A 23,738-nucleotide genomic window follows, 5' to 3' on the forward strand; every position below is an offset into this window, starting at 1 on the left:
AATAGCTGGCTTAATGGGTTGGTGCCTATGGCCTGCTCCTTCCATGAGATCGTAAGTTCCTTTTTTTTTGGTCTTTTTTTTTTTTGTCTTTTTATTTTGCCATTTCTTGGGCCGCTGCCATAGCATATGGAGGTTCCCAGGCTCGGAGTTGAATCGGAGCTGTAGCCACCGGCCTACGCCAGAGCCACAGCAATGCGGGATCTGAGCCGCATCTGCGACCTACACCACAGCTCACGACAACGCCGGATCCTTAACCCACTGAGCAAGGTCAGGGATGGAACCCGCAACCTCATGGTTCCTAGTGGGATTCGTTAACCACTGAGCCACGACGGGAACTCCCGTAGGTTCCTTTTTTAAAAAAACTTTTTTAAAGTACAGTTGCTTTACAGTGTTGTACTAATTTCTGCTGTACAGCAGAGTGACCCAGTTATACATATATATATGTTCTTTGTCTCGTATTATCTTCTATCATGTTCTATAACAAGTGATTGGATGTAGTTTCCTGTGCTGTACAGTAGGACCTCATTGCTTCTCCATCTAAATGTGATAGTTTGCATCTACTAACCCCAAACATCTCTCTCCCCCTTGACAACCCCAAGTCTGTTCTCTATGTCTGTTAGTCTCTTTCTATTTTATAGGTAGGTTCATTTGTGCCATATTTTAGATTCCACGTATAAGTGGTATCATATGCGATTGCAGCTTCTTTAATGAGTATTGCGACCAGAACTAAATCCTTTGGGCACTTTGAAGAGATTCAAGTCAAAACGTGTAGAAACAAGCTGTTAAAGGACATCAGCACAGTACTGATGCATCCCCTTTCCACCATCTTTCTGAGTCTCCCCATGCTGTGTCCCCTGGACCTGCAGCTACGTCATCACCTGTCACAGGACCTGGGGGCTCCATTTCAGTCTGAAATGGCACTGCCTTTGGTGGAAAATATAGCTGAATGTTCCCAGTTTAGAAATGGAGGTGACACGTCAGCGGCAGACAATAATATTATTGCCATCAAACAGAGCCTCTCATTGAGAATTGCACAATGAGATCTTTGTAAGGGGCCCTTTGTGCGGGCAGAGGGAACGTCCTTTGCCCTTTCCATCCGTGATGGGTGGGCAGAGGCTCTAGACATGCCCTGTAGGCGACATCCAGACCGGCTGAGGAATCACGGAGGTGGCAGGGATGCTGCTTGGGGAAGGCGCTGCAGGTATCCAGGGGGCTTTATGACCATCGGAGTTGTTAAGACCCCAGAGTCTCCAGGAAGCAGTTGAGAATGGTTGTCTTCACTTCACAGAGGGAAAGTCTGAGGCCAGAGGGAGGGGCACTCCCCCCTCCCCCTCGCTCACATGCATCAGTGCAGGTGGCAGGTATGGAATGCACACCTGCAACTGTGGCTCCACCACTTGCTGGCTGTGGGACCTTACTGCAAGCCTCGGTCATCTATCTGCAAAATGGGGAAGAGTTGTCACAAAGATTGACCGTGGAGGCATCAGAAGAGGACCCATGATATCACTGGCAGTTGTCACTCAGCCGTGGTGGTGATTTTCATTCCATCCCTTACTGTGTGCCATCAACCTCCCATCTCTATAGAGACCCCCTTGGGATCTCTGCTGTCTGCACAGAGCCGGAGCTAGGAGGCTCCAGCCGCAGGAGGATCTGACCCCAGCATTTGCTGGGAGCAGTGGTTCTCCAAGCATGGTCAGCGGACTGGGTACCCTGGTGTTCCACTTGGGGCCCCACCCAACCCCTTGAAGTGGAATCTGCTGATGGGACCTGTCGATCTGTACTTGAGTCTGGTGATTGACAGGTGCTCTAGGGGAGCTGTTGGAAAGTGGGGATCTCAGGGGTCTGTGCTTGAGCTACAGAGTCTAGAGGCTAAGAATCATAAGCTGTTGCTCAAGGAAGGGAGCCTGCTGCATTTCTGCTACTGAACTCAGGGCTTTCCTTTGGGGGTGTGGAGCCCTGGACACACACACCCAAAGGGGCTTCTTCCCCACCCTGGTGCTGCCCTACAGCAGAGACCAGGATGGGACTTGGGCACAGACCAGGCGAGGACAGATGGCCTCCCCAGCGCTGGAAGGGGCTCTCTCTGAATTCTGGATATGTCACTTCCCTTCTAGAAGTGCCCCAGTGCCCACATCCAAGGGTCCTCAGTCAGACTCATCCTCTTCTCTCCATCTCCTGCTTCTCTCCCGGCACTCAGCCCCTGAGTGAGGCTTGAACCCACAGTCACCCTGTGCTGAATCGGGTTAATTCTGTCTCTGTTAGCTCTCCCTTTACTGATGCAGACCTTATTCCTCTTCACTGGATTTTGGCCCCAGCCAACATCTCACTGCCCGAATCTCCCAGCTCTGCAGCCTGCACATCTCCATTCAGTCCCGGCTCTTTCTGCAGCTTAGCATTGCCCACACTGCCTCCACCCCTAGTCCCCCTGGCTCAGAGAATGCAGCCCATTCCCACTGTCCCAGCACGGATACCCTTCCCTTCCGTCCCAAAGCCCCCAGGCAGCCCCGTTCGCTGTCATCTACCACTTACTCTGTGCACCTCGGCAGGCAGTTTGTTTTCACGCCTTGGCCCTCAGAACACTCATCCTGTGGAACAGTTTGCTTGAGATTCCTCTGCCTCTTTAGTCTTTCTGTTCCCTGCCCGCCCGGTAGTGTCTCACCCCTGAGGCAGGCACTCCATTGATGCCCGTGGTTGAATGGATTGGATGAGTGGCTAATGGGTCTTGGTTTCCCACTTCATCCTGGAGTGGGGAGGAGGGTCTGCACGACTGGTGTTAATTGTGTTTATTTCCACTGAAGCAGCTGACTCTTTAGCCCTGGCCCCTGGTCCCTGCGGTCTAGCCAGCTGTCGCAGCAGCTGGGGGAGGGAGGCTGGAAGGGGAAGCCTGGAGCCCGAGCATCGGCTGGAGGTTGGAAAGTGGGACAGTGGCTCCCTCCATCTTTCGGAAGGCGGTGGGGAGAGTGGCCTACGTGCTGGCCCTCCCTTGAGGTAGCTGGCTCTCCAAGTGCACAAGGGTGGTCCCCGAGCACCATGGCAGACTCAGTGGTCATCCTCAGTGGTAAACCCCTCGGGCTGGTTAAGCCCTTCCCAGAGAGCCGTGAGTGCGGAGGCGGGAGGCCCAGAACTCAGCAAGGCGGCATCCCGCAGCCCTGCCTGGGGAGACGTGGCTCCGAGGGTTCCAGGGACTCATCCACTGCTTGTCATTTCTTCATCCATGTGGCATTTGGGTTTGCTCCCCACCTCTGACGGGTAGCACATGTGAACACACACACCAGTGTAATATGGATGTGTCTGTAATCGATACTTTGATCATTCCCTTTGCATCGTTCATTTGTCTCGGGTTAGAAAGTGTTTACAAAAATGCCCAACCACATCAGACGAAAGTCTGAAAGTCCAGGACCAAAATCGTCACCGCAAAATCTGCCTGTGGCTGGGCAATTGGAAAGCCACGGTATCTGATGGGTTGTGGGTGTGGCCTCTTTCTGTCCGCTCCTCCTCCAGTCCTTCCAGGCCCCACTGGGTGAGGTCACACATTTTTCCTGGACCCAAGTGCCTTCAGCCATCAGGACCCACAGGACTGGGGCTGCTGGGGTGTCACCGTGCAGATCTCAGCCATGAATGGCTGGATGGGAAGGATCCGTGCACTCCCCAGGTTTTGGGGGTGAATCCTCCATACCTGGTACCGAGCAGAATGGAGGAAGAGAGCAAGGAAGATGAAGCTTCCTAAGAGGTTGCTCTGCTTTTCCTAAAGGGCCAGGCACACTTTGCCATGTGTCCTGCTCCTGAAGGAGGATATTGGGTTGGGCCTGACCAGCCAACCTCCGAGCCCAGCAGGCTTTAGGGTCTGCTAGGCTCTATTTCCCGGACATTGTGAAGTTATCCCCATCTCATCAGGGTTTCTTGCCTGGCTCCAGGCGCTGAGACAGCAGTGACAGCTTTGGAAATCACCAAATGGCTTTCATCTCTCTCTTTTTGTCCTTTGGCTGTCCTGAGACATGTAGAGTTCTCAGGCCAGGCATCAAATCTGAGCCAGAGTTGCAACCTATGCTTCAGCTGTGGCAATGCCAGATCCTTAACCCACTGTGCAGGGGCAGGGATCGAGCCCGAGTCCCTGCTGCTGTAGAGACACTGTTGATCCCATTGCACCACAGTGGGAACTCCTCAACTCCTTTTTTTTTTTTTGCTTTTTAGGGCTGCACCTGAGGCAATGGAAGTTCCCAGACTAGGGGTAAAATTGGAACTGCAGGTGCTGACCCACACCACAGTCACAGCAATGCCAGGTCCGAGGGGTGTCTGTGACCTACACCACAGCTCATGGCAATGCTGGATCCTTAACTCACTGAGCGAGGTGGGGATCAAACCGGCAACCTCATGGATACTAGTTGGGCTCATTACTGCTGTGCCACGACAGGAACTTCCTTCTCAGCTCTTAAGCAACCTGCATCCTCCATGATCCAGTTCTGATTTAGCCGGTGGGTGTCGTACACAGAGTGTGGAGAGGCTCAGCAGTGGGTGCTCCCAGAGCCCGTTCATTGACTTTTGATGGAGCAGGACTGTCCTGTCAGTCCTGTGGCTCAGAGTGACAGCTGGTGCCAGGCGTGGTGTCGGGGAGGGACACGGACATGTTGGGCTCCTCCTCCTCTTGGGAGCTTTAACATTGGGGTCCTGGGGCCACCCTCTCATCACGTGAAATCTTATGTGGGACCCTCTACCTGGCAGGGGAGACTGGTGATAGCAGAGTAGCCCTGGCTGGAGAGATGGGCTGTGGGGGAGCCCAGATACTCCCCCTGTCTCCCCATCCTCCCTCTCTTGGCAGCCCCTCTGCCTCTGGGGAATCCTAGGGAAGCACCACTGGAAGCCCCTCATTCCGTCTCTGCCTTCCCCCATTGTTTACGTTCTTTCCGAAGCCTGGCAATCGGGCTGGTCCCTGCACAGCTTCTGTGTTGAGTTGTAGGGGGAGAGGGTACTTAGTAAAAAGGGACATACCCACTGAGTCACCGAGGAAATCTTCTAACCACACTGTGAGTTTTCAGTGGTTTTGTTGAAGGAACTTCCTTTTGTTCAAGACAGGTAACTAGGATGAAGCATCCATTGCATTTCCCTGCTTAAAGTTGGCATTGGTTTGCTGTGCTTTCCATGAGAGTCTTTTCACAATTACCAAACAAAAACAAAAACAAAAAAGAAACAAAAGACATATTTTGGGAGTTCCTGTTGTAGTGCAGCAGAAACGAAACTGACTAGTAACCATGAGGTTGCAGGTTCGATCCCTGGCCTTGCTCAGTGGGTTAAGGATCTGATGTTGCCAGGAGCTGTGGTGTAGGTTGCAGATGTGGCTCAGATCTGGTGTTGCTGTGGCTGTGGTGTAGGCCGGCAGCTGTAGCTCTGATTAGACCCCTGGCCTGGGACCTTCCATGTGCTGTGGATGTGGCCTTAACAAGCAAAAAAAAAAAGACATAATAGGTGAACACTGTCCTTTAAACAGTTAAAGGTACAGAGTGTCTTAAAGGGATAAGTGATTGTCTTAGGAAGCAAGTGGTCAAGGGATCTTCATGTTCCTACCTACTGCCCAACCTCTGGTCCCCAGTCACTCCATTTGCAGCCCTTCCCCCCATTTCCCCTTTTCGGTTTTTGAGAAGACCTCCCTGTTTCTTCTCGGGAAATGATTATTTATTTCCCTGGGTTTTGAGGGTTCTGCCTCCGACTGGCTGCCTTTCTTGGGTGAAGCCATTTACCCAAATTCCTTGCTTTTAGTCTGTCTGAACTGCCATGGTAATGACCCAGGGGAATGGCAGGGAGTAGAAATTAGAGTTCTTTCTGGTTAACCCAGATGGGGGCCAGCTCCCTTTGAATGTGACTAAATGTTCCCCTAATGATAGGGACGGGGACAGTCTCTGGTCAAAGCTAACTGTCCTGTGAGGGGAAATTTGCAGTGAGCCAGTTACCAACCTCGATTGTACATTAGAGTTTGCTGGAGTGTTTTCAGTAAGCACAGAGACCAGAACTTATGACTTGACTGTTCTAGGTGGGCTTGGGTGTAGGTAGTTTTATTTTTTCCATTTTAAAATGTTTTTGACTGTACTTGAAGCACATGAAAGTTCCCGGGCCAGGGATCGAACCTGCACCACAGTTGCAACCTGTGTCACAGCTGCGGCAACAATAGATCCTTAACCCACTGTGCCACACAGGAACTTTCTGGTTTTTTAGCTTTCTGATGGTTTTTAAATTTTTAAATGTTTGGTTTTTTAGCTTTCTGATGGTTTTAAAGCTTCTGAGGGTGTCTAGGGGTAGGAGCTGTGCCTGTTCCAACCACTGCACTTCTGTTGAAACTGAACGAAATTGTGCCAACATTTCCTAAAAGCTAGAGATGCCCTTGGCTCTGAGTTTCCTGCTGCATCCTGTCCTCTTTGCAAAGGGAGGAGGCTTATACTGTTATGACCTGGGATAGGTGGGTTCTGTAGCCAGGTGCCCTCCAGAAGCGTAGGAAACAGGGTGGGGCTGAGCTTAGGTGACCGAAAGGGGCCTTTTCCTTCGGTTGCTCTCCTCAGTGTCCTGGAAGGTTTTACTTGGCTGATGCCTAACAGGGCACTGGTTAGGACTGGGAGTCAGTGGGCTGAGAGGTGATGAACAGGACAGGGCTGGGTGGTGAGGTGAGAGGGGAGCTGAAGGCAGAGTAGAGCTGGGATGTGGATCACTGTCCCCCAGCCCTATGGGCCACCTGCAGTTCTGGTTTCCCTGAGAAAACCCCACTGTCTTTAGGTTGAATCGATAGTGTTTATGACCAAATCTCCCTCTAATGATAGATCAGAACTGCAATCCTTCCTTGTGGGGAGCCTGTGAGGCAAAAATCAAAAGAGCCTGGTAATAACATAGAATTGTAGACTTTTAAGGCAACCATTCAGATCCCCTGTCCTAGCCTCTCTCTTGCTCTTCTCGCTCAGCTGGGTGAAATTTACCAGAGGGTTCCAGAGGGTGAGATTGCAAGGAACTGGGCAGGACAGGGACAGGAGAGCTCCATCAATCAGAAGAAAATTTTAATTTCCCCTTTGTTGTACTTTCTGTTTGAACGTGACCATCTGACATATTTCTAGATGGAAAGTTTCATGCCTATAAATTGGAGACTATAGATTCTTATTTCTTAGTATGTAAAGTAAATGAGTCTGTGCTAGATTATATAAAAATGATCATTGTGACACTCTTGGCACATGCATAAATCAACTGATCTGTCTACCTATCAAACAATCTATGATTTAGCCATCCAATTGTTTTAAATCTCAATTGTCTATCTAATCTGTCAGCTGTCAGTCGTCTGTATCCATGTAATTTATCTCTTATCTATCTTATATACCTAGTTTGTACATCTGTTTTGTTATCTGTATAAATTTATATCATCTATTTCATCCATCTGTCTAATCTGATATCTATCTATCTATCTATCTATCTATCTATCTATCTATCTATCTATCTATCTATCTGTCTGTCTGTCTGTCTATCTGCTGTTCATCCCCCCTGATCCAAGAATGTGGTCACAGCCCAGCTGATTCCAGATGGTTTATCTCCCTTTACTGCCACAGGAGGGGGATGAGGAAGAACATTCAAGCTTCCTTTCATTTTCAAGCTCATGTCTTGGGGTTCCTGTTTTGAATGCTGCAGGAAAAACAACGGTCTATAAGCCTTTTCAAATGGCTTTGCATACAAAAAAATTTGTTTTTCACTCTCCGCCCCAAAATAATCGCTGGAAACTTTGGGGTTTAAATTTCTTGACAACACACTTGACCCCACAGATGCAACGATGTTATCAGCAAGCGGCTCATCCAGTCAGTAACTCTTGTTAGATTTGAATTTTCAGGCAGAGAAGGAATTCAAATGGGACCAACTTTATAATAGGTCGTTACTGTGCTGTTGAACGCCTGGTGCCCTCGTTTCTTATGGTGGATTCATTACGGTCTGTGCAAGGAGGCTTGTGCAAGGAGTCCTTGCCTTTCCCGCAGCCCGACAGCTTGCCAGGCTTCCAGTGCATTGCCTGGGGTCACTCCTCTGGCAGCGCTGGTGACAAATTCTTCCCCAGGGGGTGTTTTGGCTAAGGAAGCTTTTAGCTAGAGAGAGCCTCACACTCAGAGACGTGTGGCGTGGAAGTCCTGGGGGACTCAGAGCTTGCTCCTCTCTGGGCAGGCATATCCTCTCTTGTGGCATCAAATGAAGGACTGCACTGGACCCCTCAGTGATGACAGCGCTGGGCCCTGACCCTGGGTGGACGATTTTGGCAGAGACAGACGGCAGCTTTTTCTTTGCCCTTCACATCTCATGCTTTCATTCAGCTGGGAATCTTTATTATTGCTTTTTGTTTCTCTTTTTTGCCTTGGTTCATTAGCTCCACAAATCATGAGGGTAGAAAAAGTAGACAGAACAGACCCATAGTTTAAGGCAAGAAGAGAGTTTTATGGAGTTCCCATTGTGGCGCAGTGGTTATCGAATCTGACTAGGAACCATGAGGTTGAGGGTTCGATCCCTGGCTTTGCTCAGTGGGTTAAGGATCCGGCATTGCCACGAGCTGTGGTGTATGTTGCAGATGCAGCTTGGATCCCAAGTTGCTGTGGCTGTGGTGTAGGCTGGCGGTAACAGCTCCAGTTAGACCCCTAGCCTGGGAACCTCCATGTGCCACGGAGCGGCCCTAAAAAAGGCAAAAAGATTAAAAAAAAAAAAATAGAGAGTTTTGTGAGAAAACTCTATCTTGAGGGGTTTTTGACAGATAATGTGGGGACCACTCTGAGTCCCCAGTGTGAGCCGGCCCTGTGGACCCACCCTGTCTCTGGAGAGGGGATGGTGGACTTAGTTGCATTTTGGAGGAAATGCAGTTTTTCCCTTAGAGGTTTAAATGCAAACCTGAAAGAGTGTGCCAGCAACAGAGTCAGCACTGGTGGCATGTTATTTTAAGGGTCATTTTACACAAGTAGATGGGGGCTTCAGCCCTATGGGCAGGATAGGCATTTAAGTTATTATCCAAATTGAATGCACTTTTGAGAATAAAAGGGATGCTACTAATTGCTGTCCCATGACAGCAGCATAAACCCAGCTGCCCAAGTAAATGCAGATATATGTCACTCTTCCTCCAAGAGGCTTGCATTGAATTCTCTTGTCCTCTGGCGAGCCCTGAAAGGGAGTGACCCAGTGGCTGCTGTCTGGACCCCTCCACCAACCTGCAAGGAATTATAGGGGGGAACTGTATGAATCCGTGTATAAGAGACAGTAGAATAAAGTGAGGTGATTTGGAGGGAGCAGATAATCGGTACCATTTATTGGGTTCTATGCCTTGCAAGCCCTGTAGACATCATTTCTAATTCTTAGGTCAACCCTTAAGACAGCTGGTCTTGTCCTCAAGCCATAAATGAGGGATGGGAAGCCCAGAGAAGCCTGGTGACTTGCCTGAAGCCAGGGAACCTGCACGTGTTAGGGCTGGGATGCTGATGCAGGCTCTGGGCTCATGGCACTCTCAGACCACGGAATAAGGAGCTCTAGGTGCAAACTCTTGCATTTGGAGTGGGTAAGCAATGAGGTCCTGCTGTATGGCACAGGGAACTATATCTAATCACTTGTGATGTAACAGGATGGAAGACAATGTGAGACACAGAATGTATATATGGAGTTCCTGTCGTGGCTCAGGCGTTAACGAATCCGACTAGGAACCGTGAGATTTCAGGTTTGATCCCTGACCTATCTCAGTGGGTTAAGGATCTGGTGTTGCCGTGAGCTGTGGTGTAGGTCGCAGACGCGACTTGGATCCCGCATTGGTGTGCTGTGGTTGTGGTTGGTGGCTACAGCTCCGATTGCCCCCCTAGCCTGGGAACCTCCATATGCCGCGGGAGTGGCCCAAGAAATGGCAAAAAGACAAAAAAAAAAAAAAAAAAAGAATATGTATATATATATTATATATATATAAAAACTGGGTCACTCTGCTGTACAGCAGAAATTGACAGAACATTGTAAATCAATTATAATAAAAAAAAAAAAATAGAGCGCATACCCAGGAATGTCTGCTCTGGGCCCGGCATCACGCCAGGTGCTTCACAAACATCCCAGATGCAGCATCCACCTGCAGTGCGTGATGGGGTGTTGGACTGATCTCTAATCTCCATCTCCAAGAAACAGAAAGATTTTGGTGTTCAAGCTTTACCTTGCCCTTCGATCCAACTTTTATTTTAAAAGTCATTTTCTCCTGTAAGGGTAAGGGAGAAAGTGATCAGAGAGTGATCGTCTGTCCCTAGGCAGGAGGCTGTGTCCAGCAGGGAAAGAAGCGGGTGGAAATGGTGGTGGGCTGAGTATTCCGGGTCTCTCAACAGAAGCCCTGGATTGATGACCTGGACTTCCCCCTGCATCCCGGGGCTTGGGGGGGGGGGGCTCATTTGGAGGCGATCAGAAAAAGCAACTCATGCCATTCGTTCATCAATTGCACTTAATCCCTCTTCTGGGAGGCCCAGGAGCCCTTTTCCATGCATGGCCAGATTGTACTGAGTTCTGCCACGTAAGCTGCTTCAAAGGTCTCCCTGCTTCTGACTGGATCTCCTCTTTCCTCATTTCTCAGAATTGCTCTGGCCTGGTCCCCTCCAAGGCTCATTAGGCTCCGCTCTTCTGGCTGGGAAACACCTCGGCAGATGGCATTTCATGTGAGGAGGAACAGGGACAGGGAAGAAGATCAGAGGGTTTCTCAGGGTTGGTTGGGGTTGCTGCTCTGTGTATTGTTTTTTTCCCCTATGGAGCTGATCCAAGGAGAAGCATGAGGTGTAATGGAAAGAATGTGAGGCCCAAACGTCTCCACGACACATCTTCACGAAGCTGGGAATCAGGAGACCTTAATTCTGGCCCTGACCTTAGTGCTTATTCATTCAGGCAAGTTGCCCCACGTTTCTGTCTTGGTTTTGTCAGTTGTCAGAAGGGCCTGGATCAGCCTTTCTTGCCTAATAGGGTTGCTGGAAGGATTTGGTGAGGTGGCGGGTATGACACAGCTCAGACAGGTTATAGAGGAGGGGTGGGCAGGCCTTCAGCCCAGTTTTAATCCTGGCACCCAGAAGTTTTTATCTTGACACCTGGATCCTGAGCTGTTTGAAGGGCTGACTTGGTTTTGTGGTGACTGACTGCAGCAAGCGTTTCTCATTTCCTTAGACACCTCTTCTCTTCTTTCATTGAGAAGCAATTAGAATGGTCAGCAGAGCTGTGAGATAGCATTTTCTTTGACATTACAGAGATACATCTCCACCAGCACCTGAATTTCTTTTTTTTTTCCTCTTTTTTAAAAAAATTACTCAATGAATTTTATTACATTTATAGGCATACAATGATTATCACAACCAAATTAGAGCATTTCCATCCCAAACCCCCAGTGTACTTCCCCCGCAGCCTGTCTCCTTTGGAAACCATAAGTTTTTCAAAGTCTGTGAGTCAGTGTCTGTTCTGCAAAGAAGTTCGCTGTGTCCTTCTTTGAGATTTCACATGTAAATGATAGCATGTGATATTGGTGTCTCTCTGTCTGACTGACTTCACTTAGTATGATAGTTTCTAGGTCCATCCATGTTGCTGCAAATGCCATTATTTCTTTCCTTTTAATGGCTGAGTGATATTCCATTGGGTATATGTACCACATCTTCTTTATCCACTCCTCTGTTGATAGACATTTAGGTTGTTTCCACATCTTGGCTATTGCAAATAGTGCTCCAGTGAACATTGGAATACATGTATCTTTGCGAGTCATGGTTTTCTCTGGATAGATGCCCAGGAGTGGGATTGCTGGATCAAAGGGTAATTCTATTTTTAGTTTTCTGAGGAATCTTCATACTGTTTTCCACAGTGGTTGCACCCATTTACATTGCCAACAACAGTGTAATAGGGTTCCTTTTTCTCCACACCCTCTCCAGCATTTATTTTTTGTAGACTTTTTGATGATGGCCATTGTGGCCAGTGTAAGGTGGTACCTCATGGTGGTTTTGATTTGCATTTCTCTAATAATGAGTGATGTTGAACATATTTTCATGTGTTTTTTGGCCATCCGTATGTCTTCTTTGGATTTTATTTTTTCCTTTTTTTCTTTTCTCTCTCTCTTTTTTTTTAATGGCTGTACCCACAGCATATGGAAGTACCCAGGCCAGGAACTGAATCCAAGCTGCAGCTGCAACCTACACTGCAGCTGTGGCAACACCAGAACCTTAACCCACTGCACCAGGCCAGGGTTCGAAACCTTGCCTCCTCAGCCACCTGAACCGCTGCAGTCAGATTCTTTTTTTTTTTTCTTTTGTCTTTTTTTTAGGGCCACACCTGTAGCCTATTGAAGTTCCCAGGCTCAAATTGGAGCTTCAGTGGGATCCAAGTTGTGTCTGTGACCTATACCACAGCTCACTGCAACGCCAGATCCTTAACCCACTGAGAGGTGCCAGGGATCGAACCCGCATCCTCATGTATACTAGTTGGGTTTATTAACCACTGAGCCACTACAGGAACTCCCTGCAGTTGGATTCTTAACCCACTGTGCCATGGTGGGAACTCCCAGAATTTCTTTTCTTGCTGAAAGCATTCAGCTCTGTTTATTGGGAGAATTCTGCCATTCCACCCCCTCCCCAGGAAAACACATGTTCCATCTTACTTTCAAAAAGAAAGGTTCACTTTGCTGTATTTTCTATCCTGCTTGGCGGGAGATTCAGAATACCTGATCATTTTCACTCTTCATAATATAGAAAACGGTGCTTGTAATAAATGGCTGGCCCAAAGAGCAGATAAAGCTTCAACACAGGAATGTTTTGTCACCAGAGGATGGGTGGGAGTCTGGTACCTGACCCCAAGCTCCAGGTATGGGCTGTACCTGGGACACGGGGGGGGGGGGGGGGCTGTCTCCTCATTTTGTGGCAGGGAACCCGAAGCCCAGCCGTTTCCACTTCTGTGCTATTTCTCCATACACTTCCTTCTGTATTCGTGCTGTCCATGTGCCTTTTGGCTCTTTACCAACAGCAAGCGCTGGCTTTGGCGAGAGCTTTACCACTGTGCAAAAAATTATCTCTAAGAAAGAGCTTACTTTCCAGAAGCCAACTGAGGATGGTATTATCCCTCTTTGAGAGGTGAATTTTCATTACGTGGCAAGGCCTCTTACTCAAAGACAAGTTGGAAAAGAAATAGGTTCTGCTATGTCGGGGGATGGAAGGTTCTCACTCAGTTATGTTTTCTGGGTCCTGGGGTTTGTGCAAATGGGCACGTGAACTTTCGGGTCTTAGTTCTGAGAGTCAAGGGGATGCAGAAGCCACGTGCTGTGTGGCACATCTGCCTCTCTGACACAAATCCTGTTTCCACTGTCTCCTTGCCAGTTAAAGATGGCCTCCAGCGACTGATAGTTTTTCCATCCGTGAAGGTGCCAGAAACAGTTATTTTCCTAATGATTTTCCTTCTTCATGTATTGGCTTGGCCTTTTGTTTTCCTCATGCTCTTTGTCCTTAAGGCAATTTGCAAAAAGGCGATCTATTCTTCCTGCTTGTTCTTAAGGATTTCATCAAGAAAAAAGATGCTGAGTAACAATTTCGGTTGCATTCATGTGTTCTTTCATTATTTATTTACAGATGATTGTGTTGGCTTACACTAACTATATTGATGTTTTAAAAATTTAGAAAAAGTATAATTGATCTACTGTAAAATTCACGCTTTTAAAATGCATAGGGTTTTTTTTTTTGTTTGTTTGTTTTTTAAGGCCACACCTGCAGCACATGGAGGTTCCCAGGCTAGGGGTCTAATCGGAGCTACAGCTGCGGGCCTACACCACAGCCACAGCAACACAGGATCCAAGCCGTGTCTGCAACCTATACCACAGCTCACAGCAATGCCACATCCAAGCTGTGTCTGCGACCTACACCACAGCTCACGGCAATGCCAGATCCTTAACCCACTGAGCGAGGCCAGGGAACTCGAAACCTCATGGTAACTAGGCGGATTCATTTCTGCTGCACCACAGTGGGAACTCCAAATGTATAGCTTTTTTTTTTTAAAGGATATTCACAGAATTGCACACCATCACTACTATCTAATTTCTGAATGTTATTACTTCCCCCCAAACAAAACTCCATATTAGTTAGCAGCTGCTTGCTCTCTCCCGCCCCATGACAAGCACTAATCTACTTTCTGTCTCTGTGGATTTGCCTATTCTGGATGTTTCATATAAATGGAATCATGCACTACGTGCCCTTTTGCATCTGGTTTCTTTCACTAGCATAAGGTCTTAAGGCTCATGCATGTTAGAGCATGTGTCAATGCTTCATTTCTTTTTAAGGCTAAATAATGTTATGTCCTGGAATATATTGCATTTTGCTTATCCATTGATCAGTCGATGGTATTAGGATTTTTTTCCTTTTTTTTTGGCTTTTGTGAATGAATAACATTCACCCGAGGACAAGTTACTGTGTAGACATATGCACACGTTGTTGTGTGTTTTCATTCCTCTGGGGTATGTATGTCTAGAAGTGGAATTGCTGGACCATAGGGGTAATTCTGTCTTGAACGTTTGGAGGAACTGCCGAACTGTTTCCCAGAGTGGCCGCACCATTTGACATCCCCACTGGCAGTGTCTGAGGGCCCCAGTTTCTCTACATCCTGGCCACACTTGCTGTTTTCTGTCATTTGGCTTACAGCCATCCCTGGGGGTTGTGAGGTGGTATTTCATTGTGATTTTGATGCTAGGCTTTATTTTAAGGCCAGTCTACTTGTTTACTGACCTTTAGTGATACTTACTTTCATCCATGATGTGAGCGCTTGGCTTTGAGTATGTTTTCCTAAGCCTGCATGGGGCATCCAGTGTGAAAAGTACAAGGGTCTCCATAGAGATGAGAAAGATGAAATGAAATTAGGGATGCCCCAGGAAACCAAGGCACTCTGCCCTCCTACCCACCAGCCCCTGGAATCCTCTCTGGGGTTCACTGCCCTTGGCTGTCTGGAATGCCTCTTGCTTTCCCCTCAGGCCTGCTTCTGCCCCTCCAGATTCACCCCTCCCTCACTGTGAGTCCCAGAGGGAGTTCTTTTTGCTGCCTTTTATGACCACCTTCACCCTGCTTTATGGTGGGGTGAGCAGGTAGATGGTCTTGTGCCAGGGAGAGGGCTTGCTGGAGGCCTTGTAGCCTCTTTGCCCCAATGTCCTTTCTCTGGCATCTTCTTGAGCCTGCCTGGCTAGGGCACTCTCAATCAAGGACTGGGGATGTCCCAGGCCAGTCTGTTCCTGCCTCAGATGGACACACCCTCTCTATATAGACCTGGGTAATAAAGTGAATCACATTCCGCATCTATGCTGAGCCTCTACCCAAGGCTGCTCTCTCCTGGGACCCTCCCTCTCACTCTGTGAGATCGATAGGGTGGGCAGAATCCCATATGTCCCATGAGGAAATTGCAGCACAGAGAGTTAAGTGACTCATCCGAGGCCATTCAACTAATACGAGACTGAATGAAGACTCAGAGCCTGGTCCTCTGGCTCCCTGGCTGGCACGTGTCTTGCTTGGCGTGTTGCTGGGGGCATTGGATGGGATGCATGGTTTCAGTATATGCACTGAATTTGAGCCTATTCCATCCTCGCTTTCCAGATGCTTCTGACGTAGTAGTGAGGCACATCCAATAAAACTGAGACCTGTGCTGGGTGTCTGAGGCTGCAGTGATGTGGGCGGAGAGAGGGAGATAACAGCTCTGAAAGGATGTGGTCCCTTCCCAGTGCCATTGTAGAACTGCTCTGCGTGAGCACATTTAATTAGCTCTGTGGTTTCCACCACTGCAAAACCCTGTTCATTCAGCCATCCAGTCATTCGCCGCCTCAGCACGTTGTTATGGGGCCCCATAGTAGGTATTGGTCTAACCAGTAGATCTGCAGATATGGTCTCTATTCTCCAAGAACTTGATGTCTTCTGGGGAGACCCACGAAGAAAGGACTGCAATCAACTGTGATCACTTCTGGAGTTCCTATTGTGGCTTAGTGGGCTACAAACCCAATCAGTGGGTTAAGGATCTGGCATCACTGTGGCTGTGGGGTAGGCTGGCAGCTACAGATCTGATTTGACCCCTAGCCTGGGAACTCCCAGATGCCAGGGTGTGGCCCTAAAAAGCAAAAAAGAAAAGAAAAGGAAAAAAAAAAAGCGATCAGTTCTATACTGAGGTTCAGGAGCAACAGAGAAGAAGAAATCTTTAAAATCTGCCAGAGTTGGGCCTGGGGAAGCTTCCCTGGGCAGGTCTGAGATTTGACGGCCTTGAGGCCCAGTCAGGATTTTGCCCTGGGAGTCTGGGCAGCAGAAGGGGGCTTCTTGCCTGCTGTGAGAGAGGCACGGGGCGGGGGTGGGGCGGAGTGGACTGAGGCACATGGAATTGAGTAAATGAGTTGGGTATGCTTTAGAGTTTACAAGGAAATAAGTTTTACTGGGTATAAAAGAAGAATTTCTGTGTGAAGGGCGTGAGGGGTGGTGTCCTGCGTGTCAACCTGTGGGTGGGTGGGAATTGTGGTCCCTGCTCCTGTGGTTGAAGGTGAGCCCTTGTTACCTAGGTTTTAAGTGTCTCTCCAGCCTCTGACCCCTTCTGTTTACTGTCAGAATTCAGCAGGGGACTCTCACAGATGCTGCTGAGAGACTCCCACTGTGGCTGTGGGTGACAAAAGGAGATTTAGGGCTGAGGGACCGCCTCTGCCGGAGAACCAGTTCCTGGAGGGCTGGGGGAGAGTGTGACAGAGCCTTTGTTATGCAAGGACAGATCTTCTGAGTGCGGTCTTAGGGGCAGGGACGTTCTTAGGATGTTCTCACCCGAAAGGAAGGGGTCTTGGATTATGGATTTGCCTGTGGTGTTTGAGTTCTGCCCTTATTGTGTGCCACCTGGGCAGTAATTTCCATTTTCAGAGGAGCCGCAAGTTGTTGGCTTTTTTTTTCCCTCCCTCCTTCCTTCCTAAAAAAAATGTGGCAACGTGTACATAACATAAAGTTTTTACCCTTTTAACTATTAAGTGTACAGCTCAATGGCATTAAGTACCTTCACACTGTTGTGCAGCTGTCACCTCCATTCATTTCCAGAGGTTTTTCAACCTCTCACGCTGAAACTCTGGACCCATTAAATACTAACTCCCTCTTCCTGCCTCCAGCCCTCAGCAACACCCATTCTACTGCTTTCTGTCTCTATAAATCCGACTACTTTAGGACCACACGTAAGTGGAATCATATAGTATTTGTCTTTTTGCCACTGGCTTAATTTCCCCCTAGCATAGGGTCTTCAAGGTCCATCCGTGGGTGCGTGTGTCAGAATTTCATTCCTTTTTAAGAATGAATAATACTCCATTGTATGTTTATACGTACATTTTGAAATATATTTAATGGACACTTGGGTTGTTTCCACCTTTCAGCTATTGTGAATAATGCTGCTGTGAACATGGGTATGCAGACGTCTATTTGAGTCCCTGTTTTCCATTCTTTTGGACATGTACCCAGAAGTGGAGTTGCTGAATCATATGGTACTTCTGAGCCACAGCTTTCTGATCTGTAATACGATGTTTCAAGGTTATTGAAGTGGCTTAAATTTGGTAGAGGGTGGCTTAAACTTGATAGTGGATATAAAGGCCTGAGCATGTGCCTAGCTCATAATGAACGTTAAGTCCCTTCCTTTCCAAAAGGCCCCTTCCATCCTTTCCTGAAAAATTTACCCTTTAAAACGAAAAGCAGTTTTAACTGTTTTGATGAAAATCCCTCTTCAGAGGTGGTGCATGGTTCCTTCTAAGTGGAGGGAACAGAACATGGTTTAACCCTTTCTTTATGGCCCATGTTTGGAGTCCGCCCATGTTATTGCATGCACTGTACTCACCTTCAAAGTGCTGGGCCTTTGACGACACCCACAAAGGGTCTCTAGCTGTTGGAGTCTGTCTCTGTCTCGTTATCCCCGCCTCCTCCCTTACCGTCCTCTCTCACTTCTTGATGCTGATGGTGTACCTGACCGCAGTTGTCACCCTCCCTCCTTTGAGTTCACATTTCAAGTCTTCCTTCTACTTGGAGACCAGATGATGGGGATCCTCACCATTGTATGAAAGTTGAAAGATACAGACTCTTGGTGAGAATCTATAACCACTGCTCCCAAAGGGCATTTTTTTTTTTTGGCTGAATGGGCGTCCTTTTTAACCATTTTGTGGAGTGTAGGTGAGGAGTCAATGGCCAGATTTGGATCGTGAGGTGTCATTTCCTCTGGGAGGAGTCATGCTAGGGAGGGGGAGAAAGCCAGGTGAATACTCTGCCAGGACTGAAGGGCAGGTGGCCAGCTTCCATCTGGATAGTCTTGGAAGGCTTCCTGGAGGAAGGGGAAATAGACCTAGTGGGGAAAGAGGAGGTTTTAATGCATGGGAGAGCCTATCTTCTTCCTCTTAAGAATCAGAGGAAGCACAGAGCCAGGAGTTGGGCCACTGGCTTGGCTGCCCCTTAGGCTCCATGGCTATCAGACTTTGAACATTCCTTCACTATAGGACTAAAAGTCTGATGCCTGACTATCTCCACCCTAAGCCCCTCTCTGTCAGGTCTGGCATCTACTATAGGATATACTAGCTTTGTCTTCCTTTGGATATTTTTTTAGTATCCAATACCTTAGGTGTTTCTCAAAGGCATTTTGTCAGTTGTGGAAAAATGTGTAGAAACTGCTCTCTCTTTGCCTTGAACCTGTGTCTTGGATCCGGTCCCTGGGCTGTGGCATTTGAGAGAGGAACACCAGGACTGATCCAGCAAATACTTCAGTGTCTCCCTTCCTGATGAGTAAGGGCTAGAATACTAGTTATTACCAATATTATTTAACATTGTTCTGGAAGTCTTAGCCAATGTAATATGACAGGAAAAATAAGAAGTAAAATTATTGAAAAGAAAAACAAAATGATTGGTATTTGTTAGATAATTTACCATAAATATTAAAAGGAATTAACTGAAGAAAATATTGGCTCTAAGAAGAAAGTTTATTAAGATGACCCAGTATAAAAATATGTATTCAAAATGAATAACTTTCCCATATGCCAGAAAAGCCAACTGGAAAATATAATTTAAAAACCCCCATTCATAGTAGCAACACAAAATATAAAGTGACTGGGAATTATAAGAATATATTTTTATGTGTTGGACCCAAGAGAAGATTTTAATAAATTTAAAAAGTGCTGTGTTAATGAGTGGAAGGACCTAACACTGTAAAGAAGCACATTCTTTAGAGATTAATTTCTAAATAACCAGAATGTCAAAAAGTGTTGTATTTAAAAAACTTTTTTTTAAGTTATAGTTGATTTATGTTGTATTGTTTTTTTGACACCTGACTGAATAATTCTAAAGTTCAGGTGGAAGACTCAATAGGTAATTAGAATTAAGAAAATTAAGAAACCAAAAAACTTAATGAAGGACAGGAGACCACTACTGGTTAGAAATTAAAAAATTATAAAAATATAATCATTTAAGTGGGACCAGCTCCAGAAGAGACATGTACATCAATAGGAGAAAGCAAAAAATTCATAAGTGCCAACTGTATCTAAGTATTTAGTGTATGAAAAAAGGAACGTTTTAAACTCAAGGTGAAATGATGATGTGGTCACAGTGTTATGCTGGAATAGTTAACTATTTGAAAAACAAAGAAAAGTAAACTCCTTACCTCAAATCATATGCCTAAATACCTTCCAGATGGGTTTGTTCAATTTAAACAACAAAGTCAGAAGAGAACGAGAAAAAACTATAGCCAAAGATTTATAGAAGATATTTCATCAAAGGTAGAAATCAGAAAAGATGGAGAAACTTGACTACACAGGAATTAAGACCATCACCAGAGTAAATTAATTAAAAGAAAAACAAGAAGTGGGAATTTTTATTTACAATATGTGACATAGGGTTGATACATTTAAAATATGAAATCTTAATATTTTAATAAGATGAACACTTAAAAAGTTAAATTGCTTTAATAGCAAAAGTAAAGGGTATGAACAAGGTATTCACAAAAGAAGAAATAATTCTACCATTAAACTTATGAAAAACTTTCAACTCCATGAGTAAGAAAAGAAATACAAATTAAAATAGTAATGAGCCAACTTTTTGTCTACTAAATTTTCATGTTGAAAGGAGTTCTGACACCCAGTGGTGTGGTGAAGTGGGAACCCTGATAGGCATTTACATTGGTGGCTGTTCTGGAGGGAAGAAAGAATACTCTCTAACAGGAACTTTAAATTTCTGTAAACAAAAAAAAAATGTTCATACCCCTTGAGCCAGAATAATCTGTGTGCAAGCATTTAGTTCTCGGGATGTTCACTATAACACTCATTATGAGAAAAAATTAGAAACAGCCTAAATGACCGAAATAAGTGATTGATTAAGTAAATGATCGCCACTTCTAGGACAAAATGGTATGGAGTCAGTAGAAAATATTTGCTGAAATCGGCATGCTCACAGTATATTGATGGAAAAAAGCAGGCCTTGACCACTAAGTCTAATTCGATTCTACCTTGTTTTAAAAAAGAGCCTCATGGAAGTATAACTTACATGCTGTAAAGTTATGATTCTACTTTCATAAGGAATGTGTGTGTGTGTGTGTGTGCGCGCGCGTGCACGCGTAAGTAGTTAGGAAAAACTTTGCATAGGCATAGATCAACATATGAATAGCGATTTTCTTTGGATGATGGAATAACACAGTTTTGTTTCTTTCCTCAGTTCTTTCTGGTTTTCCAAGTTTCTGGCATGTACATGCTTTTTCACCTAAAGGAATTGTATAAAAAGAAAATTCCCTTGGAGCTACCGTTTTCATCTGCCTTGCTATCTCTTACCCCTGTCATTCCTGGAAGGAAGAGGACATAATATGAGGAAGTGTTTGAAGTGATGCACAGCCGTGGGGGTGGTGTTTGTGTAGAACCTGAACTCTCCACTACCACGACGTTGGAAAGTGTGGTTAATGCTTCCCGAACAACTGGGGCCCTTGTCAAGCTTAAACTTTGTTGTCCAGATACACTGGCTGTTAGTCAGAGTCTTATTAATCTACTAGAGGGGAAAAAAGACCCATTGAGCAGCCAACCCTCAGTCCAAGATTTGAAACACATCATGGTACAATGGCTGTGGTTCAGACTCCAGAGATGTTATGCTATGTTTTTGAATTCAGTCCAGGTTCCTAGGAGGAAAACACCCGTCAATTATGTTGGCTCTCGATAGATCCCAGTCAACACATGACATCACCAGCTCTTCCTTCCCTGCCCGCCTTTATTTGGAGGGGATGCAAGGGGAATTGTGCAACCTTGGAATAAACAGAACAGAGACCAGATTCCCCTTTTGTTTGTGGGTTTGAGCTCCTGCCGGATAGCTGCTAGTTTCTTTACCGTCCACAGTGAGGCTGTGTCACAGCAGCTTTGTATAAGGGAGCAGTGGTTGCTCAGGGGCTAATCAGAGCCCTGCGTCCGTGTCCACGTCATTTCTCGTTTGAACTTGGGACTCTCGTCTTTATTGTTCCTTGGTGTGTGAGTGACGTCCTGAATTACAATAGGTACGAACAGCACACTCTTTCAGCGCGTATTTTCACAGAAAGGTTATTGTCCTCAGATCCTAGGGTTTGTTTGAGTATCTGCTTCCATAGGAATGTAAACACGACCCTGTTTGATGAAGTTGCTCGTTCTTTCCCATTGTTGGCAAAGACCTCGGGGCTTGGGCTGGAGCTTTGTGACACAGTTCTTCACGTTTTGTTATGTCAGGGCGTTGCGTTTCTGTCGATCTCGAATTAGGAAGCCTTAGGAAGCCGCAAGCCCTTGAGTTTCTAGTCAGATTCCCTTCCTGACAAGGAAGCAGCAGGAAGAAAAACAGACAGCCCCCGTCTTTGCACGTGAATGCCGTGTGGTGTGACTTGAATTTTTTCATGATGTTCCACACAGCCCTGTCATCTCATATTTTTGGCAAGCCGGCCCTGAATCTGTGGTCTGGTAGTCCCAGGCAACCCAAAGCTGAGACAAACAGAGGAAGTGTCATTACTCACATGCTTCCCCAGCCACCTCATCCTGGCCCGACGCGGCCAGCTGCCGCCCACTTTGAGGTGGGGCTCCTCAGAGCCAGGCCAGCCCAGCCCCACACTGAGTCCCTTTAGGTTGTCCCCCGGCCCTCCTTACCTTCCTGCATGCTTTCCTTCATTGGTTTGTAGTCTGGAATTTATTTATGGCCGACTTTGTGAAGTCTCCTCTCTTTTCTTTCTCTCTTTTTACTTTTTTGCTTTTTAGGGTCATACCCATGGCATAGGGAGGTTCCCAGGCTAGGGGTCAAATCAGAGCTACAGCGGCCGGCCTGCATCACAGCCTCAGCAACACCAGATCTGAGCTGCGTCTGAGACCTACACCACACACAGCTCATGGCAACTCCAGATCCTTAACCCACTGAGCCAGGCCAGGGATCCAGCTTGCATCCTCATGCATACTAGTTGGGTTTGTAAACTTTTGAGCCACAATGGGAACGCCACCTCCGTTTTCTTAACAGCAGCCTGGAGGCCACGGGAAGCAGAGTAGGGGACTTGCCTCCCCCGACCCCCATCATATGCAGGCAGGCATATGCGCGCGCACGCACGCACAAACACGCACATGCCCTGTGGTCATCATCCTGGTGCCTGGGGCCAAGGATGCTGAAGGAAGGGGGTCTGTTCGGGAAATCTGCCGCTCCTAGGGGCTGCCTCTGCTTCCAACTCTTAGGAAACTCACCTCCTGCTCTCCCCTGGAAGGAGAAAGGGGAGATCCAGGTCACTGACCCCAGCCTGCAGTTACCAAATCCCTTAGGGGATTTTGAAAATAAAAATCATTTCCATATTCTAAAAGCCTGCTGGGGAGTTATTGCCGTGATGTTTCCTGGATAAGGTCAGGTTTCTTTGCTTGCGATTGGAATTTTACAAGGACTTTGTAAATGATGATCATTTGTGTTTTCCGCTCTGCTTGGCCGTTTTTCTTGCATTTGATTGAAAATAGAATGGATGCATTTCTTTATGCCTAATACGTTCCATTTGATTGGAAAATTGTTTCCATCATGGGGACCCAGGGTCGGGAGGGGTGTGGGGAAGGAGGTTCCCGGGGAGGTGAAAAGTCTCTATTTATGTCTGTTGACAGAGGGTCTCTGTGATTCTTCCTGCTCTGGCATTTACTGTCTTTTACTTTATGACCAATGCCTACTTGCTGGGTAAACAGGACAGATTTGTTTTGCTTGGTTGAGTCTTATTCAGTTTTATGTGAAGACCGTTTGCCTAAATGAATAACTTAAAGCTCCATGCCTTTCTTGTGGCACCTCGGGCTTCCTCCTCTCAATTATGCCTTTATCTGCCTCCCTCCTGCGCTCTGTCACTCTTCGTGGTTCTCCACCTGAGCCCCCTCCTGAGCCCTGCCCCTGCCGCCTGGTCCGTGGGCAGCCCTAGAGGGCGCCTTTGGCCCCACGATGCCCAAACGCTGAGCCCTTTCGCATTAGACCACAAAGCACAGCAGAGCATTTGCAGAAGACTGACTTCGTGCCAGGAATTAGGTCAAGCAGCCCTCTGTGCTCAAGACAATCCTCTTTTACTTTCAATTTATTTAACAAATGCTTATGTAAGACCCACTCTGCCAGGGACTGTTGGGAGCCCTTTACAAACACCACTTCGTGCCAACCCTGTGAGGAGGTACTATTATCTCCATTTCACAGATAAGAAAAACTGAGGCGCAGAGAGGGTGAGGGATCCTGAGTCGTACAGCTAGTGGGTGGCAGAGCTGAGGTGCCCACTCAGGC

General features: G+C 46.9%; 1 protein-coding gene and 2 long non-coding RNA genes across 6 annotated transcripts in view; 2 read left to right on the forward strand and 1 right to left on the reverse strand.

Moving 5' to 3' along the window:
- DPYSL2 (dihydropyrimidinase like 2) overlaps nucleotides 1–23,738 on the forward strand; it is a 116,969-nt gene that overhangs the window by 48,142 nt on the left and 45,089 nt on the right. The gene's annotated exons all lie outside the window — the stretch shown is intronic.
- LOC146396466 (uncharacterized) lies at nucleotides 10,134–20,036 on the forward strand. Its single transcript, XR_014828427.1, has 2 exons — nucleotides 10,134–12,906; nucleotides 16,062–20,036. It is a non-coding gene; the product is annotated as an uncharacterized LOC146396466 (long non-coding RNA).
- Nucleotides 12,423–18,876, reverse strand: LOC146396467 (uncharacterized). Its single transcript, XR_014828425.1, has 2 exons — nucleotides 16,056–18,876; nucleotides 12,423–13,721 (listed from the first exon to the last, which is right to left on the reverse strand). It is a non-coding gene; the product is annotated as an uncharacterized LOC146396467 (long non-coding RNA).

This window comes from Sus scrofa, chromosome 14 (assembly GCF_054392235.1).
Source record: "Sus scrofa isolate SSC_HxYL_T2T_F1_AM1 chromosome 14, Sscrofa_HxYL_maternal_Yorkshire_Landrace_v2.0, whole genome shotgun sequence".
Taxonomy (NCBI): Eukaryota; Metazoa; Chordata; class Mammalia; order Artiodactyla; family Suidae; genus Sus; species Sus scrofa.